The sequence below is a fragment of the Chelonoidis abingdonii genome, chromosome 8, assembly GCF_003597395.2.
Source record: "Chelonoidis abingdonii isolate Lonesome George chromosome 8, CheloAbing_2.0, whole genome shotgun sequence".
Classification (NCBI taxonomy): domain Eukaryota; kingdom Metazoa; phylum Chordata; order Testudines; family Testudinidae; genus Chelonoidis; species Chelonoidis abingdonii.
Genome location: NC_133776.1, coordinates 87,306,932 through 87,324,831, shown reverse-complemented (window position 1 = coordinate 87,324,831; position 17,900 = coordinate 87,306,932). Strand labels below are relative to the sequence as shown.

Here is a 17,900-nt window from a genome sequence, read left to right as displayed (position 1 = left end):
TCTTTCACATGCACAAGACTGCTTATGCTGTTAAATGTTATCAGAACAGACTGCTAAAATCCACAACAGGCTTCTGTCTGGTTGAAATATGCCTTCGTTCCCAGCAGCTGCCTAAATACCTTTGAAAATCTGAGCCTAGGTGATTGACCCAAGTCACATAGGGAATCGATGATGGAGCAGGAAACAGAACCCACATGTCCCTGGCTAGAATTGAACCCCCAGGCTGCCATTCCATATGCTGTGCCTGGCAGGATTTGACCCTGTGCTTTGACTTGTGACTCTTTCCCTGGGGCTCAGGACTTAGGGATGCTTGCTCTAAAAAACCTGATTGATGTAGAAGTCAGAAGCAGATCTGAAAATCCTGTGGCATGTTGACAAAGCACCCAGTTGAAATAGCCTCAGTGAAAATCACCCTAACTGAAATGTGTTGATTTACCCATCCTTACTTTACACTTATAAAGTGAGGGACTGATTTAGTGATGCTGAAGCTCTGCCACTAAAGTATGAGGTCTATAAATCCTGGCAGCCATGTTTTAAGCTTGGATTTATACACCCTGATTAGATTTTCTGTGTCTGTTTCTAGTATGCAGGAGTGATTTTGTAATGAGCACCCTGAAAGGTTTCTCACTGTATGTGCTACAGTCTGATTAGGGGATGCTCTTTACAAAACCTTACTGAGAGATGGATTCTCTCATCCAGCCTTGTGGTATTTTACACTTCAGAGGTTGGAGGTCCAATCAATAACCCTTTGCCTGCCTGCCTCATTTGTAACTCAGAAGAGAGGAGACCAGCAGGTTGAAGGAGGACTTAGCTATTGGGCTAGGCGATGGTGCTGGGTTTTAGATACCTGTGACACAGATCGGTTCTTTCCTTACCCACTGCTTTATGGCAGGTGGAGTCATCGTAGCTCAGTGTGGGGATGGGGGAAGAGTGAGGGGCATAAAATTCAAACCCAGAAAGGACCACACTGATCATCTCATCTGCCCTCCTGTATGATTCAAGTCATAGAATTTCACCCAGTAATTCCTCTGCTGAGCCTGATAACTTGTGGACAAGCTAGAAATGAAGGAAAAGATTTTTTTTTTTTACCCCTGGTAAATCTGACTTTGGAGTCTGTGCCGTGCAGAGTAAGTTTTGTGAGATATAAAATCTGTTCTTCATTCAACAGCAAAGAGGTCGCCCTGTCGCATTTTGTCTTAGGTCAGCAATTCAGCCTAAGGAGATAGACTCAGGCGGTACAGTATATTGGATGCACATAATCTTGCCTTTCATATACTAACCTATTTGTGGTTCTTCATGAGCAAGACCAATATGCAGAAGGTACTGGAATGTGGCAGCTGCTATTGCATACACTTCTGCCAAATGAGCTTTGAAATGAACTCATTTAGCAAATTGAATGAACTTTAAACCAGAAACTCAGGGCCTGATTCTCCACTCACTGGCTCTGGTTTTGAGCCAGTGTGACTGCTCTGCCTTCAGTGGAGTTGCTCCTGATTTACAACACTGTATATGAGAAGATCGGGCCTCTAATTGTGGGGAAGTTGCTTAACTCTCAATTATAGCTGGGCATTGCAACACTTTTCAAATGCAAACAACCTTCAGCTGCTGAAACAAAGCGAATTTTTAATTTGATTAGAGGTAAAACAAGACTGTCCCCCATATGCTTTTCACTGTACTGGGTAATGTCAAAGGTGCCTTGGTGTTCTGTCTGTTAAACATTATAACACAAATAATGATGCTTTAAAAATGACCTCCTGCATACCAAGATCATTTGAGTTATTAACATTTCTGTAGAGTCTGGCTTAATAGATCATAAACAGAACTGCGGGAGAGTTAAGGAAACGATCAAAGCTGAGTGTTCTCCTGAGAGCTACAGCTGGGCAGGTTGACAGGATTTCTGTGACTTAATGACCAACTTTCCTACTAGCCTGCAGTCTGACCTTGTGTATATGATATACTAGCATGTGGGTATCTATACAAACCTCTTGGTATGTATGAATACAGATGGAGGCAGTCAAAGTCCTACATCCTCCTCTCCCTACAGAAGGTGTTTTAATGTTCCACAAAACCAAACCCCTCTATTTAATGCTTACATGTGTAAATGGAGAGAACTGTAGATAATATCAAGAAACTTTGCTCCTTAAATCCATTAGGAATATGTAACTCCTGTGTCTTGAGATGATACTGTAGCTCTTATTGTTGTGTGCTGGATCAGTGGAAAGAGCAAATCTTGGAGAGCTGGGAATCCAGTATAAATTCAAGTGTCTCCAGGCCTAGTGAACAGGAACAATAATCTAAGAAGTGGTGATGATTCTAACTCTGACATGTTTCACTGACCCCAAAAGTCTCCTCTCTTGATCTCTGCATCATGAAAACATAATGCACAATAGTCCTGCAGGAGTCCACTTCTGAATGGTTACAATTAAATGTCTTCAACACATGAAGGAATGGTTAGATGGACAAGAAGAAGCAGAAAAAGATCCATGAAGTACATGGAGTGCAAAAGATAATGTAAACTATAGCACTGCCCAAATGATGCATACCTAGAAATCATTCAAAGTGTCAAGGTTTAGTAATATCTGTGAAAACATGCTATAATTAGCATGATGCTAGATGTTCAGGATTTACAGCACAATAGTGATTTAATGACCAAAATGCTTCTGCTATTGCGCCAGCCTCTCAGTGAAAATGTAGAGTGAATGTACATATAGATATAAATCATAAACTCTTGCTAAACTATTTTCCCAAACTGCGCCAAGTTCATCTTTGGTGTAACTCCATAGGCTGCATATTTGAACTGCATTTGTTCTTCTCAGCACAAGCTAAACCTTGACATGAAGTTTTCTACTGGAGTTACACTAACTAGTCTTATTCTTAAAGTTCCACTTTGCCTAAATACTTTTTTATGGAAACAATTACTGCCAGCCATGATCTACATAACAGACACAGGAGGAAGATCATTCAGAAGCCAAAATCTGGACATCAAAGAAGAGAAATATGGGTGCTTGGTTCAGGCTGGCAAAGGTACAAAGGCAGAAAGATGCCTAGTGGAATTTTCAAAATTGCTTAAACAGGTTAGGCACCAATCTCCTACTGAAGTCCCATTATGTGCCTAAATCCCTTTGTAAAGCTGGCCCTTTGTGTGCTGCATTGTGTATGTGGGAGCTAGGAGAACAAAAATACAGATAAGAAAGCAAATCATGGTCAAGATCATCTTCTCTTGACAAATGTGTAGAAGATAAACTAGTAATGGGTTGGTAACATGATTTCTTGGCTTGTCCTTGTGATGATTACATGCATATGGTATAATGGAGCCCAAATGAATAGTAAGGACAAGATCGCAGATGGAGATAAAAAAGGAATCTTTGCAGAGCCATCATGATCGTCTTAGCCACGCCAGGGATGTATAGTGGCACCATGGGGAAGCCTTCAACTTCCAAGGGACAGAAAGAAGATGAGGATGGTTAGGAGTCACCAATTATACCATTTCCCCAGTGTTCCTGTTTGGCTTCCAGAAGGCCTAAAGGAAATCCGTAATGTGTTGCTTTACCAATAGAAAGCCCTGCAAAATACAAGCTATGAAGGTAAAAAAATTATGTCAGACAGTCCCTCTGTCGACAGTATCTTTTCACTGAGTTGTCATTTGTGTCACTGAGCACTTTCATAAATGTGTCTGCTAAAAGTATCTATTTGCAGGCTGTACACAAGTATTTTCCTCCCTGGTTTTATTTCCTCAAATTGTAGGCATGGTTGCAAGTGGCATCATTTGCAAGGCTCAGAAATGACAACGCAGTTCTGTTTAGCAACCAAAAGGAAATCCTTAATGATCCAAACCAAAATCTGATTAGGATGCCAGGCCTTTACTAGTGGTAATCAGCTTATTAAAACATTTGAGGTGAAATCCTGGCTCTGCTGAAGTCAATGACAAAACTCCCATTGGCTTCTTGGGGCCAGGATTTCACCCTTGATGCACAATTGTTGCTTATGGAAAAATGCAGGATTCACAATTCCCAATTTCAGGCTAATCTTTATGCCATGAAATAATTTAAATTAAACTACTACAACTTCTTTGTGTTGCATTAGCACCTATAATCACCACAAAGATTGGGACCCTATTATGGTGGGTGCTGTACAAGTATGTAATCAATAATTCCTGTTCCAAAGAGTTCACAATCTAAAATCACAATTTAGCAAGATATTTAAAGGCATGGCTAATTTTTAAGTATGTGAATAGCTTCATTGGCTTCAGTGGGCCTGCTCACAGGCTTAACCTTAGGCATGTGCTTAAGTATCCTTCTGAATCAAGGCCTAAGAACTGACAATCTTTTTTCCCATTTTTCTCTATTCTCATACCCCATTCCCTGTTCCCCTTCATAATACTCCATAGTGCATGTGCTGGCCTACAAAGAAGCCCCTAGAGTGTTTCATTAATACAGTTAGGCTAATGCAACTGTATTCTAGCAAATGTGCTGCCTCAATAGTCAAAAAATGTAGGGTCTCCAAGCCACACACAATGCCCTGTGGTTCCATACTGTTCTCAGCAATTAGGGATAAACAACAACATTGTAGAAACGGGCATTCGACTGGGAGCCTATTTTGTGAACTGTTGTAAACAATAACCGTTCTGTACAGTTCATAAGATTATAGTGATCTCTGTCCGAGGTAGCCAACCCAAAATGGTCATGGCTTTTATTATAAAAAGATGGGGCAGAATTGTACTTCAGACTTTGGGGAGAACTTATAGGAGTGTCATGATAGCGCCTGGCAGATGTAGCTACTCCTCTTATTTTACTATGTACTGCACCCAACCATACGTCTGGATTCATCTGTTGGCAGGGACAGCTATTGTGGGAGAGAGAGATGATATAGTAGTTGCTGGCTAATGGACGCTGCTCTTGTTTTTTCTTGTTTTGTTGCTTCCATTAATCTTAACATCAAAGCCATTCAGATTCAAAGTACATGGCTACAGTTTGGGTATAGAAGACATAACCAAAAAGTAGTCGACCATAATCTTTTGTTTCAGGTTTTGGCTGCTGCTTGTGGAAAAATCAAATAAACTTCTCCTTTAAGGCTCTTTACCATTTAGCCTTGCCCTATCTATTAGATCCTTGCCTCTGCCCTGCCAATGAGGACAGCAAAATTAAGGTAGCTGACATCTTAACTTCTTCAAATCCCTCCTTCAAACCCGTCTCTGCTGGGATGCCTAAAAGTTGCTACCACCTGGTATCGATCAGCCAAGTGCTGAGCTTCACTTGTGCATTTATGCTCAACTCTGTTTGTTAGCTCAGCTCCCAATCCCCCACTCTTGCCCACCTTTGTTTGTTTTGCCTAACTGTCCACCCTGTGATCATACAGATTGTCAACTCTGTGGGGCAGGGGCTGTCGCCTTTGTTGCTTGTCTGTACAGCACCTAGCACAGTGGAGGCCTGACTCTTGATTTGGGTTCCTAGACACTAATGCAGTACAAATAACACAACCACCAGCCCCTCTCTTGGGTGGGTTCTTCCCTTGGGCAGTAGTGCAATGGATTACAAGTACCCGTGATTCCTTCAGAGGATCTGTTCCATTCCAGGCCAGTATGCTTTGACGATGCATCATGATGTGGCAGGAATGTGTAAAATATATTTCTGATGAGTGGGATGGAGACAGCCAGTAGCCTCAAACAGCTAACTTGTGGTGGAAGGGAAGTGATGAACCTTCACATTTTAGCTTGGACTTAGCTGTATCCAAGTATCCCTTTGCTACTGAACACTGAAAGCTTCTCTGTGTGTGTGCTTTGTCCTCAAGTATATTCGTAGTAAATTCTCACAGCATTTGGAAAACTTAAACTTTGCTCCCTAGGCAAACCCCTGGTGACTCCCAACCAGTTTGTAAAATGACAAAAAGGGATTGCACTGCTCAGCATGCCCTCTGTTTAGCTGTCTTTGCACACCGGCGGTGGGAACCCAAAGTGTTGTACCCTGCAGTGGGCCAGCTGGCTTCAGACTAGTGAGCGTTGTCTTGCACATCACTCTAGGGTCCTCTAACCAATGTATGTTTTATTCTGTGTCCTTTGGCAATTGCTTGGGGGACAAGACAAAAGGGGGGGGGGGGTGAGAGGAAAGACAATCAGAGGAGAACAGCAAAGTGTCACCGGAAGGGAACATAAATTGAATCCAATAAGTAAATTCTTTCAATGCAGATCTGATACAAACACTTCCATTTAACAAAGGGTATTGAGGGAAAAGCAGTATAATATTAAAGCGAGGAACAGAACACATTTGGGATTCAGTTTGGCAGCTTGAGGTTTATTTGAAGGGCTATTGTTCTCTGTGTTGACTTTCTCCCAGGATCCCTTGTGTTTTACAATTCTTTACCTAATTTTTTGACCCCTCCCCCACAATTTCCTTTTTCCTTTACATTAAGGAGCGTATCAAAAACATCAAAATGAGTTCCTTGCATTCATGAAGAGAAGAATTGGTGTGTTTTAGTCATGATTAATGGTCATTTGCTTACTACATGAGTAAAGAGATGCACTTGCTAAGGAATCACAGTTTCTTTTAAGAGAATATCTACATGCAGTTTGTACCTCTGACTTTTCTCACCTGGAGCATTGAATAAATAACTGAATTATGAATTAGATGCTTTTTTTTAAAAGACAATTCTACATATTGCCCAAGAGACAGAGTCAAGTTAAAAGAAAATATTAAAACAAAAACTGAATTTCCTTGTCTCAGTGTTCATGCTCTTTGCTTACCTTTTGCATTCCACGTATCTTGGACACAGCAAATGACTATAATTTATTTATTTAGAAAGTGCTACACCATAGAATGCCCATCCAGAGCTCTGAGCACCTTTGACATAAATGTGCAACACAGTAAAGACACACAAAATTAGTCAGTTACTTTTATTTCTAGTCAATTTCATGTTTTGGTTCTCATACAACATTGGAGGAAAATATTAGAAAGAAGCCGGTTTCCATTGAAATTTTTAAAATAATAATGGAAACATTTCTCTTGCCCCTCAGATCCTGTAAACTCCAATTTTTATAGAACCTAAATTTTGAGCCCAATTTGACCTGACAGCATCCTTTTTAACCATTTGTTTAACAGTAAAAGTGTCCTTTTTGGTACAGTAATGACAGTTGCTTTGACAGGAAATCTCATAAACCCTTACTTACTCTAGACATACTATAGACAAATCCTAAATAACAATTTATCCATGAGAGCAATTGTGAGCATGTCTTCTGCATTTGTGATGGCGAGAGAGACAAATGATCAGGAAGACTGAATTCATTAAGATGCTAGTTTTTACTTTGGACATTCCATTTCAGATTTGCACAGAGCTTGTTATGTTTGTGGCCAAGATTTAATGAGAGAACTTTTGACAGCTCTGGTGAGTGTTGACTTTCTGTTTTCTGTGTTTGCTTGCTTTGAGTTGATCAGGATTCAGCTTGTATCTTGGAACCACACAAACCTGCATTTCACTGACAAAATTCTCAACTGGGCCCAAAAACCTCAGAATGCAGCAGAGCGACAGACCCATAAAGTAGGATGAAAGGCGCTTGTTTCATGGTCCTGTCAGAACAAAACAGGTACAACAACTAATCAGCCCCATGTTGTCCTGCCAATGCACCTCAGTCCAGACCTAGAGGAATGTCTCTCAGAGTGGTAAAATTCTGCAGTCGATTCTTCATTGCCCATTCAATCCTTGCTCTCTCCAAGGAGGTTGCCAATAAAGTGGTGGTTTTGATTAGAGCTGAGCAAATAATTGATGTTTTGGTTCCTTGAAAGAACCAAGACATCAGTTAGTTTTGAACCACAATTGAAACATTTTTTTTTCTTGCAGAAATGAAAAACTAAAACAATTTTTGTTTTGGGTCAAACAAAACATTTTGTTTGAGCTGAACCATATATATATATAATATATTTTCATTTCTTCATGTTTTTGGGTGTATTTTACCCTTCTAAAATAATTAATCAACTCTAGCTAAAATGAAACATCAGTTTGAAATTGAAAGTCAAAACAATTTGTTTAAAAAAGGTTGTTGAAACCAACCATTTTGAATTGTTAATAAAACCAAATATTCAGCTGAAACTATTCGCTGTATTTGACCCAAATTTGCAAATTGTTTTGGTCACCCTAAAACTGTCTTTTCCAGCAAATGGACTATTCATCTGAAAAATTTGTCACAGCTCTGGTTTTGATATTGTAGCATGTGCCCACTCATATATATTTTATTCAGATTGCTGTGTATAGTATATCACAAGCACATGAAACTAACTAACTAACTAATAATAATGGCCTGGACTCATGGGGCAGGAACAGAAGTGTGTGCTTTGAAGATAGGCACACAAAAACTCTTGTATTCTTATTGATTGCCTCTGGGCACTTGGCCTGTTAAAATGTCTTTGTTCTTCTCATGACTCACATGTGATTTTTAGTAAATACTTTTCTCTTTTAGAAAATTAGCTATGCAAGAGATAATTATCTTCCGAGCAAGAAGCAAGAATTGCACAGTTCTTCCACGTAGCTAAGGAAGGGAATGTGTCCTGGGATATTTCAGGTGCCATGGGCAGTTAATCTTACTTTCCTTGCTCAGTTTGAGAGGGCTAAAACTGGTCATTAACACTGCTCCTTGGTAATGCAGTTGTTATCTCTTGGGTTACTAGAGATCTTCTTACATCAAGGCACTGATATTCAGTAGAGAGACTTATAATGCTGAGCTTTATGGATTGTATCTGCCCTCTGAGTATTCGTACATTGCTGCCAAAGAACCTAAAATCCTGTCCCGGATGACGATTCTCTAGGAAAAGCCGACTCTTCTTTGGTTTCTGGAGGTATTCCGGGGCCATTACAAGCCGGAGGCTAGTTTAGGTAGCATTATGTATAAAAGCCTTGGTACAACTAACAATAGTGGGGCAAATCCTCAGCCAGTATAAATACTGAAACCATCAGGAATGTGGCATGGACTTACTTCCACTGAAGACGGGGCCTGAGATTTGTTTTTCAAAATAAAAGGATTCACTCAATCTTACAACACCGATGTAGGACAAAGACCAAGACAGATTTAATGCTTGCTCTGTTAATTGCCCAATGGCCATTCCTTCAGCAAAGAGCCGCATATGTGTGCCAAAATAATTTGTGCGACGTAGGAGATCTGGCTTGCAGAAGGGACTGGGCAGTCATTTTCGGAGGCCTGGAGAAAGCAGGTCATCTCCTCCCTGCCTTGTGGTTCTGGAACTGGACACACCGTTTAGATTTGGGTGTTTATCAGCAGTGGCGTGAGATACCTCTTCTTATCGGCATGTAGTTTTCACCTCTGTTTGCAGCCCCTATCAATTTGGCCCAAGGTCTCCAGAGACTATCCTTGGTACGTTAAGTACAGGTATGTGATGTCTGTCATATAGTTTCCATAACGTACTTGATTTTAATAGAGCTAAGATTTAAATAAGAAGATTGTCTGGCTGCAGTAAGATTAACATAATAGAAATCTAATGCATGCCTTCTCCCATCAAATGCAGCTGAATAATGTTTTATGATGACAGGGAAATCATGCATTAAAATCAGACTCTGCTCCTTGGGAGATGAAAGAAGATCAAGTGAAGTTCAGGTCAGTCATGTTAATCTGAAGCAAATAGGATTCTGGGGTTGGGGAAAGGGGGAGGCCCTTTTTATACCTGAAAATTCTGTAGCTTAGAGGCTTAAAAACACTCTATAGTAAACATTAGTGAAACCTCCATATCATTACCATTTTACAGGAAACAAATCAGTTTAGTATTTCATTTCATTCTGGTGCATGTGCAAATCCTGCTGGGTGGCAGTGTCTCATACAAATAAGTCTGAAATGCAAAGACAGCCGCGCAAATTAAATGTCTTCACCTCCTGTGTGTATCCATTACTAGGCTTTTATCAAAGATGGGAGGGAGAGAGAGTCTGATTATTAAGGAAGCAACAGGAAGACAGATGAAAACACAGGGAACCAGAACTCAGAGCACTGTAAAATGATCAACTAGCTGAGAAAGCACTGCACCTATAACGCAGCAACACCCTATAGCTGTATGCAGGTGGAGGGTGAAATTGACAAGAGCCTTCCAGGCAGCCAGGCAGCTGTCATTTTGATTTTCCCGATGATTTTTTTTTTTTTTCAAAATTGAAATGAAAAGGGCTGTTTCGGTCAGGAAGTCATCCCAACTAAACTTTCCCAGCCAGCTCTAAATAAAAGGCGTGTACACACATTTTTCTAACCTACAGGTTTGCTATTCCTTGGCAGAGCCCTTAGGCAGAGCCCTGGCCTGTGGGGTCTGTCCCCAAGCAAACTACTTCTCATCAGCAACTCTCAACAACCACTCCTCCACCCTCAAGAATGTCACTTTTATCCCATCCCAGAAGCACTTTATATTAGAGCTGACCTACACATGGAGTTATTCAGGAACAGCTATTCTTGAATTACTCCCTATGTGAACACACTTATCCTGGAATGAGAGTGTCTTGTTCCTATTTAGCTTATCCCACTTTGAAGGCAAGGGGAAAAGGAGTTCTTATTCCAGAATTAGAGTGTCCACTCATATAGCTATTCTGGAATAGCAATTGCACTTTAAATTCATACCTACCTTAATCTTAGACAATTTTCGAGGGTAGATAAACCCTTTGGATTTGGGGCTTTTTGGTTCTCCTGTATTTACAAAGTGGAATTCTCTACCTTGACAAAGTCTACCAAGCTTGATGAGAGGTTGGTGCGTAGTGTCAGAGAAGGAGCATCAAAGCGAAGGGGTCTAGTATTGTCCCTTGAGTGTGGGAAAATAAGTGGCTATCTGAAGTTATTGTCCTCTTTGCTGGATAGTTAGCCAACCTCTGCTTGAATTAATCCCTTGAATTCATACAGGATTTTACAACAGTCAGACAAACTGATAGTACGTGTAATATCCATAAATTATTACAGAGCAGCTCCATATCTGTCACAAGCATCACAGGGCCTCTTCCCTCTTGCTCTTTGGTCTTACTTTAGCATTGAGCAACATGTAGCATGACTGCAGAGTGACACCATGTCTAGGCTTTGTTGTCACGCCTTAAAGTTAACTACATCCTCGGCTTCAGTCTGTCTGGGCTGTCTCATGCTAAAAACCAAGAGACTTTCAATTTCTCTGTGATTCTGAAGCTGAGTGCTGATGAGCTCCTCTGCCATGCCAACAGAGAAATCCTTTGTCTTTATGTTTATTCTTTATTGCTGCAAATGCTCCCAGGGAAAATGGCTGAATCAGAAATAACTGACTGGCTTCTAACTTTAACTCCTTCTTACACCCTGTTTTCTTTTCAAAGCAATATTCCTTCCCAACATTTGGCAATAGCCAGCCAGAATCTCCTTGCAGTGTCGCTGGGCATCACTGTTGACTTGGAAACGTATTGTTATTTGATTTGAAATGTTTGTCTTTTATCTTCAGAGTTCTGACTCCCCACCCCCCCATTCTTGTCTGCCAAATGCTTATGCAACTCAGCACTGGAGTTGTCTGCTTCCTGAGGGTGTCTGGGCTGGTATTAGATTTTCTTGGACATCCAGCCTGTGCAGTGCAGCCCTGGGCATATATTCAACATTCTGGATCAGCTTCTCAGTCCATCCGAGAGCAGTTTCCTGTATTGTTTTTAGCATTTCACCTCTACTCACTCGTGAACTCATGCTAGTGTTTGAAGTAAAAGCTTAATACCTTGCAGTTTGGTTTTTATACCTACATTTCAATTTCAGCCACATGTTTAGATTACAACTTTGGTTGCATTCCTTTCTTTAGTGTTTATTACCTGTAAACCTTTCTCGACTCTTCCTTGCTTGTCAGAATATAGAATGTGTCCTTTTACACACACACACTAGTTAATGATTTTCTGTGTAGAATCTGCACTTTGAAATAATCTAGAAATTGACAACAGTTGTCCTTTTTTCCTGTCTGATTCCAGATCATAACCCTGAAACTGCAAGACACTTGTAGGCTTAAGCAAGTAAAATGTATGTTTATGCTGTCTATGGACAATGATTTCACTGAACCATAGAATTTAAAGATGGAAATGGCCTACTTGATCATCCCGGCTAGTCCCTACCCCCTAAAAAAACAAGCTGTAGTCTAAAAGCTGCATTAATTTCTGCCATTTTTTTTTTCAGTTGTTAGATGTTCTGTGTAGTGGCCCTGACAACAAGGAATGAGAGAGATAATCATGTCATAAATAATGCCATTGGTCTGCCAGCTTTGCTGCAGTGCAGAGTATATTGAGATTGTCACTTGCTTTTAGAACATTTTTGGTAGGAAATGGACCTTGAACCTACGTATTGGACAGAAGTGACAAATTTACAGCTAAATGTCCGTCCATCACCAACAAACTAAACATTAATTTTCAGAGGCACTAAAATCCTGCAGATCCGATTGTCTGCAGCTGGAATTGAGTGCTCAATACTTCTGAAAATTAAGCCAATCCTGGCTAGGGAGGAAGTGTGATTGGTGATTAGAGAATGAGTCAGAAGTTCTGGGTTCTAGTCCTGGCTCTGCTGGTGACTCATTGTGGGACCTGGGGCAAATCACTCAATTTTTTGCCTTTACAGTCCTAATTAGTACATGAGGGATAAAAGTGCTTCCCTAAGCCACACAGGTGTGTCGCAGGGTGCAAAAGTTAACACTTGGAAAGCCTGTGGAGCTCTAGAGGGTATAGAGCATGGTTACAGTAACACAAACAACATACATAGTGCAGAAGCTTCTGAAAATGTTACCTGTGTGGGGTGCTGTGAACTGTGCATCATGTATATTCTTGTATTATCTACATCAGGCTTCTTTTTAGTATTTGTAGTGTGATGTTGGAGGAAACCCGGTGTAGCCTTTAAATAAATTCTGCAACTTAAAAATACTAACTGCGGTACTATGTAGGGGGAGCTATCACTACACATACCGCTACCTCTCCTGTATCTGTTCCTTGGTTAAATGTTTCCAGGCTCCAATGCTGGCAGTTTTCATAAGCCTCACCAAAGCTTCATGATTGCAGATTCATAGATTTTTAAGACCAGAGGGTTCATTATGATCAGTTCATGCGACCTCCTGCATGCCACAGGATGTAGAATTGCACCAAGAGGCTCCAGCATCAAGCCCAATAACTTCTGGTTGGGCTCGGTTTTTAGAACGGAATCCAATCTTGACTTCAAGTGATGGAGAATCCAACACATCCTTAAGTAAGTTATTCTAGTAGTTAACTACCTTCACTGTACAAATTTTGCACCTTATTTCTGAATTATTGAACCTTATAGTTTGAATTTATTTAGCTTCAGCTTCCAGCTAGTGCATCTGCCAGACTAAAAAACACTCTACTAACAGAAATCCTTTCCCCATGTAGGTACTTATAACCCATGATCATGTCACTTCTCAGCCGTCTATTTGTTTAACTTAGTAGATTGAGCTTCTTTAGTCTCTTGCTTCAGACCCCAAATCATTCTTGTAGCTCTTTCCTGAATCCTTTCCAACCTGTCAACATCCTTTTTAAAGTATGGACACCAGGACTGCTGGTGTTAATTGACATCAGGGGCAGTTCATGTTTGTACTGAGGGTGGAACTTGGTCCTTGGTGTTCTACTGAAAAGTGTAAACTCATGGTAGTTGATAGACTGGAGTCAAATTGGTGACATGGGAGAAGGTAGTGGTGGTCTTTCAAACTCCTCCCACAGAATAAACTCCACCCATGTGAATTGCCAAAATGAGACCACTCATAGAGTACATTGTGCAGATATTCAAATAATGGTGGTGTGTGCCACTTGGCTCCTCTTCGGTGGGCCTCGAATATGCTCATAGACTGTGCTGCTGTCATTGGTCTTGTCTCCTTCTTGATTGGGGAGACAATAAGTGGTGGTATCTCCCAAACACCACCCACTTGTGACACCAAAATGAGACAACCCCCACGGTAAATAGTGGAAATCTGTGATTTCTCCCCTTTCCTTTTTTATAAGAGAAATATAGTAGTTAGTAATACTGACATTTAAATGCAACAAAGAATCCTGTGGTACTTTATAGACTAACAGATGTTTTGTAGCATGAGCTTTCATGGGTGAATACCCACTTAGTCAGATGCATGTAGTGGAAATTTCCAGGGGCAGGTATGTATATGCAAGCAAGCTAGAGATAACGAGGTTAGTTCAATCAGGGAGGATGAGGCCCTGTTCTAGCAGTTGAGGTGTGAAAACCAAGGGAGGAAGAAACTGGTTTTGTAAGTTGGCAAGCCATTCACAGTCTTTGTTTAATCCTGGAGCTGAAGGGCCTTCAAATATTGCAATTGAACTGAGCTCAGCAGTGTTCTCTTGTGATATCTGCGTCCGAAGTTTTTTGCTGCAGGGATCGGCCACCTAAGGTCTGCTATAGTGTGGGCCGGGCGTTGGACAGTGCATATTCCTGCAGGTTTATGTATATTGCCATTCCTAATATCTGATTGTGTCCATTTATCATCTGTTCCGTTAGGACTGTTCAGTTTGGCCGATTTATGTACAGCTAGCAGGGGCATTGCGGCATAAATGGACATATATTACATTGGTGACTGCAGTTGTGCAGGTGAATGAACCGGTGATGTGTGCGCTGATCTGCGTTTAGGTCCTTATGGTGATTGTGGGGGTAGATATGTGGGCAGAGTTGGCATCGAGGTTTGTTGCATGGATTGGTTCCTGAGCTAGAGTTACTATGGTGCGGTGTGCAGTTACTGGTGAGAATATGTTTCAGGTTGGCAGGTTGTCTGTAGGCGAGGACTAGCCTGCCACCCAAGGCCTGTGAAAGTGTGGGATCATTGTCCAGGATGGGTTGTAGATCCCTGATGATGCGTTGGCGGGGTTTTAGCTGGGGACTGTATGTGATGGCCAGTGGAGTCCTGACATTTAAATGATCATCATTGCATCTGAGTTAACACCTCGCTGAGATGAATGGGGCAGTTCACTCCTTTCAGAGCTTTAGTTCCAGGTTCTCTGCAGATGGAGACAGGCATCTGTACATCCAATTTGAGGGATTTTCTTTGCAACCGTTACAGCTACAGACTGACATAAAGAAAGAAAAGAAAGCTGAGATTCTGGAGAAGAGAACAGTAGTTCCAGGGAGGTGCCAACATGGCATATGAGTGTACCAGCTGGTTACAAGCCCTGATACTAGACTGCACATTTTGCTCATAAATGATCGTGTTACTCCAGTAGCAGAAGCAGCAATGGAGTTCTCATATATTTCAGATGTTTCCTTAAAGATCATCCTCACAAATATGCCTATAAAACCAGTTTGTTTTATTAATTGTTTCTTGAGAGAGATTATGGATGAAGATGAATACAGTTGATTTATTTGTCTATGGTGGATGTGAACCGATATGGTGCCAAACTGGAAAAGGATGTAGGTTTTATTTTTACCACAGTGGTTTGTTTTCAAGGTATCAAGTTCACATCACACAACTCGCTGCTCACATGGGCTTGGTTAATAATTCCATCCAGCAGAAACCAATGGGATATATCCACATTGGCACATGAATGTTCTATAAGAAAGAAATGCCTGTTTATATGTAAATACTCAGTAGATAAGGTGCCAGTAAATGGTACCCAGGATACATCCAAATAATAGTTTTCACTTGTAGTCCATCACGTCAGTAATTTATGAACTGCAGATTTAGGCCATGGAGGTCATGAGGTCATTTCATCCTGTGTTACCCTTTTATCTGTAACCTCATCGCTTTCTGTTATGAAGATCCACTGCTGTTGTGTGTGAACCGACATTTAAGTGGGCTGCTGGCACATAAATAGTTCTGTGCGTGAATGGCTGAAAGGCAAGTATCTAGTACACTAAAGCAAGTGAATAGCTTTCATCTCAAAGCTTTCAATATGAGTGATGAGAGATGGACTTCACTTAGGGTCAGTTCACCTGTTGCCTTTCTAAGTCTGCTGGCCAGGGTTGTTATCTGTTTCCACTCAGAGCAGCTCACCTAAATAGGGTTTAGCTACACAATGAAATTGACCAGAATAGCTATTCCAGAATAGTTCCCCTTTGGACTCTCTAGTCTGAAATTCAAATGACTTTTACTCTGGAATAATTACTCTGGAATCAAACCACTTTTGTTCTGGAATAGTATACACAATAGAATAGCTACATTATACCGAAACTACTCTGCAATAGTTTGCCAATCAATATCCTCCATGTACACAAGTCCTGTCTAGCTTCTCTCTCCCTCTGCACCAGACTTGGGAAGATTTCAAAAATGCATTTAGTGCTGGCAAAAGGTGTCGGACTGTTTGCACTGGAAACTGAATATCATCTTTTGTCTATCCACAGAATAAATAGAGCATGGGTAGTAGTAATGCAAAGTTTTCAAGGTGTCCTTACCACCCCCACCCCACCACATTTCAATCCTAGCATGGCAGGAACATATCCAAGGGTGAGAGAGCATTTGGCTCTCCATGTCTCATTCCATTCTTGTCCTGTATGCTCAGGCCCAGTTAATGCTGATGAGCTGCTGGTTTTGTGAGGTAGAGAATTCCCCAGTAGGAACTCCTTAGGTTAGTGGCTTTTTAAGAGGAAACACATCAGGCGTGAACTGGATACTCTAACTGGCATCTGCAGCTAATGTGTTGCATAGGTCTTCAAAAAGGGAGTCACATGGGAAGTACATTTGGTCTTTAAAAACAGATGACTTTTTCAATACAGCAAAGAATCTTTATAGACTAACAGAAGTATTGGAGCATAAGCTTCCGTGGGTGAATACCCACTTCGTCAAACACATACAGTATTTCAACAAGGGTAAGGAAGTATTTTGCTGGGAATCAACGCTACATGCAGACATTGCTATTTGTCCTATATTGAGGAATGTCACTCAAGTGTGTGCGTGTGTGTGTGTGTGTGTGTGTGTGTGTGTACATTATAATTTAAGGGATGTCAAGAAAATTGAAAGGCCTCAAGCCTTGAGACTGTTCCTTTTTGCCATTCTGTCCTAGTAGAAATAAGCTCTTTTTTAAAAATCTGAATCTAAGCAGATAATTTGGTTATAATTGAAATCAATTGGTTCTCAGTCCATTTCTTAGTGGACAGACGTCAGCATCACAATAGCTCATTACTGCAACTGTCCTGAACTGATGCCCATGCTGGTAATTACAAGAGAGACCAAAGTCTGAATGTGGATACAGCCCAGTTAACAAGGGAAACACATTGGTAGGGTGGACTATGAAAGTAGCTGGCAGTGCTGGTGCCCACTCTGTGGCTGAAGACTGGATTTTGGCTTTTTGTGCTGTGCAGTGCCTTCCACAAGGAGTAAATAAACTCCAGTTAAATGACAGACGTTGTAGTAAAATTGAGGCTCAGCAGGGAGGCAGAAAGTCTTCTTCCCCTTGTTTGCATGCAGAGATTTATATTGCAAAGCAGAGGTTCCTAATGCAAAGAGCATAGAAATGGGAATGGGGAATACAACTGGAGACACACCATCTATTTCAAGTGCTGCCTGAATAGTTTCAAAATGACTTCACTGGACCTTGTGTTCCTGGAGATCCTAGTTCACATTAACAAGCTCTTCGCTATCAGTGCTGAGTGGTGAGGTCTGGCTGTTGATTATGATGGCATTTACACCTGATGGGAGAAAATGGTGACACTAAATTCCCATTAGACCCCAGAGAAAAGAACTTTTCTGGCATCATCAGCTACTGATGGCTCACTTCAGCAGCCACAGATGAGGGAGGAGAACGGCTTCTCTTCTGACTCAGAAGAGTAGTGTGTTCTGCTTGTCAAAGGATGTCATCGTAGAGTAGGGTAAGTGAGGCAAAAGGAATGACCAAAGAGTTTCTCTTTCTTGGTGCAGGGAGGACAAGATGGTAAGTGATTTATTACTCAGCAGGAAGCTAATTGGCTGTAGTAGCATGAAGCAACGCGCATGTAGGTGTTGCAATCCCTTTTGTCATAG

The 17,900-nt window shown here is 41.1% G+C and overlaps 1 protein-coding gene across 1 annotated transcript in view; it reads left to right on the top strand.

Annotated features, from left to right (window-relative positions):
• The window catches only part of PAK3 (p21 (RAC1) activated kinase 3), a 198,712-nt gene that overhangs the window by 50,929 nt on the left and 129,883 nt on the right, over positions 1 to 17,900 (top strand). The window lies entirely within an intron of this gene.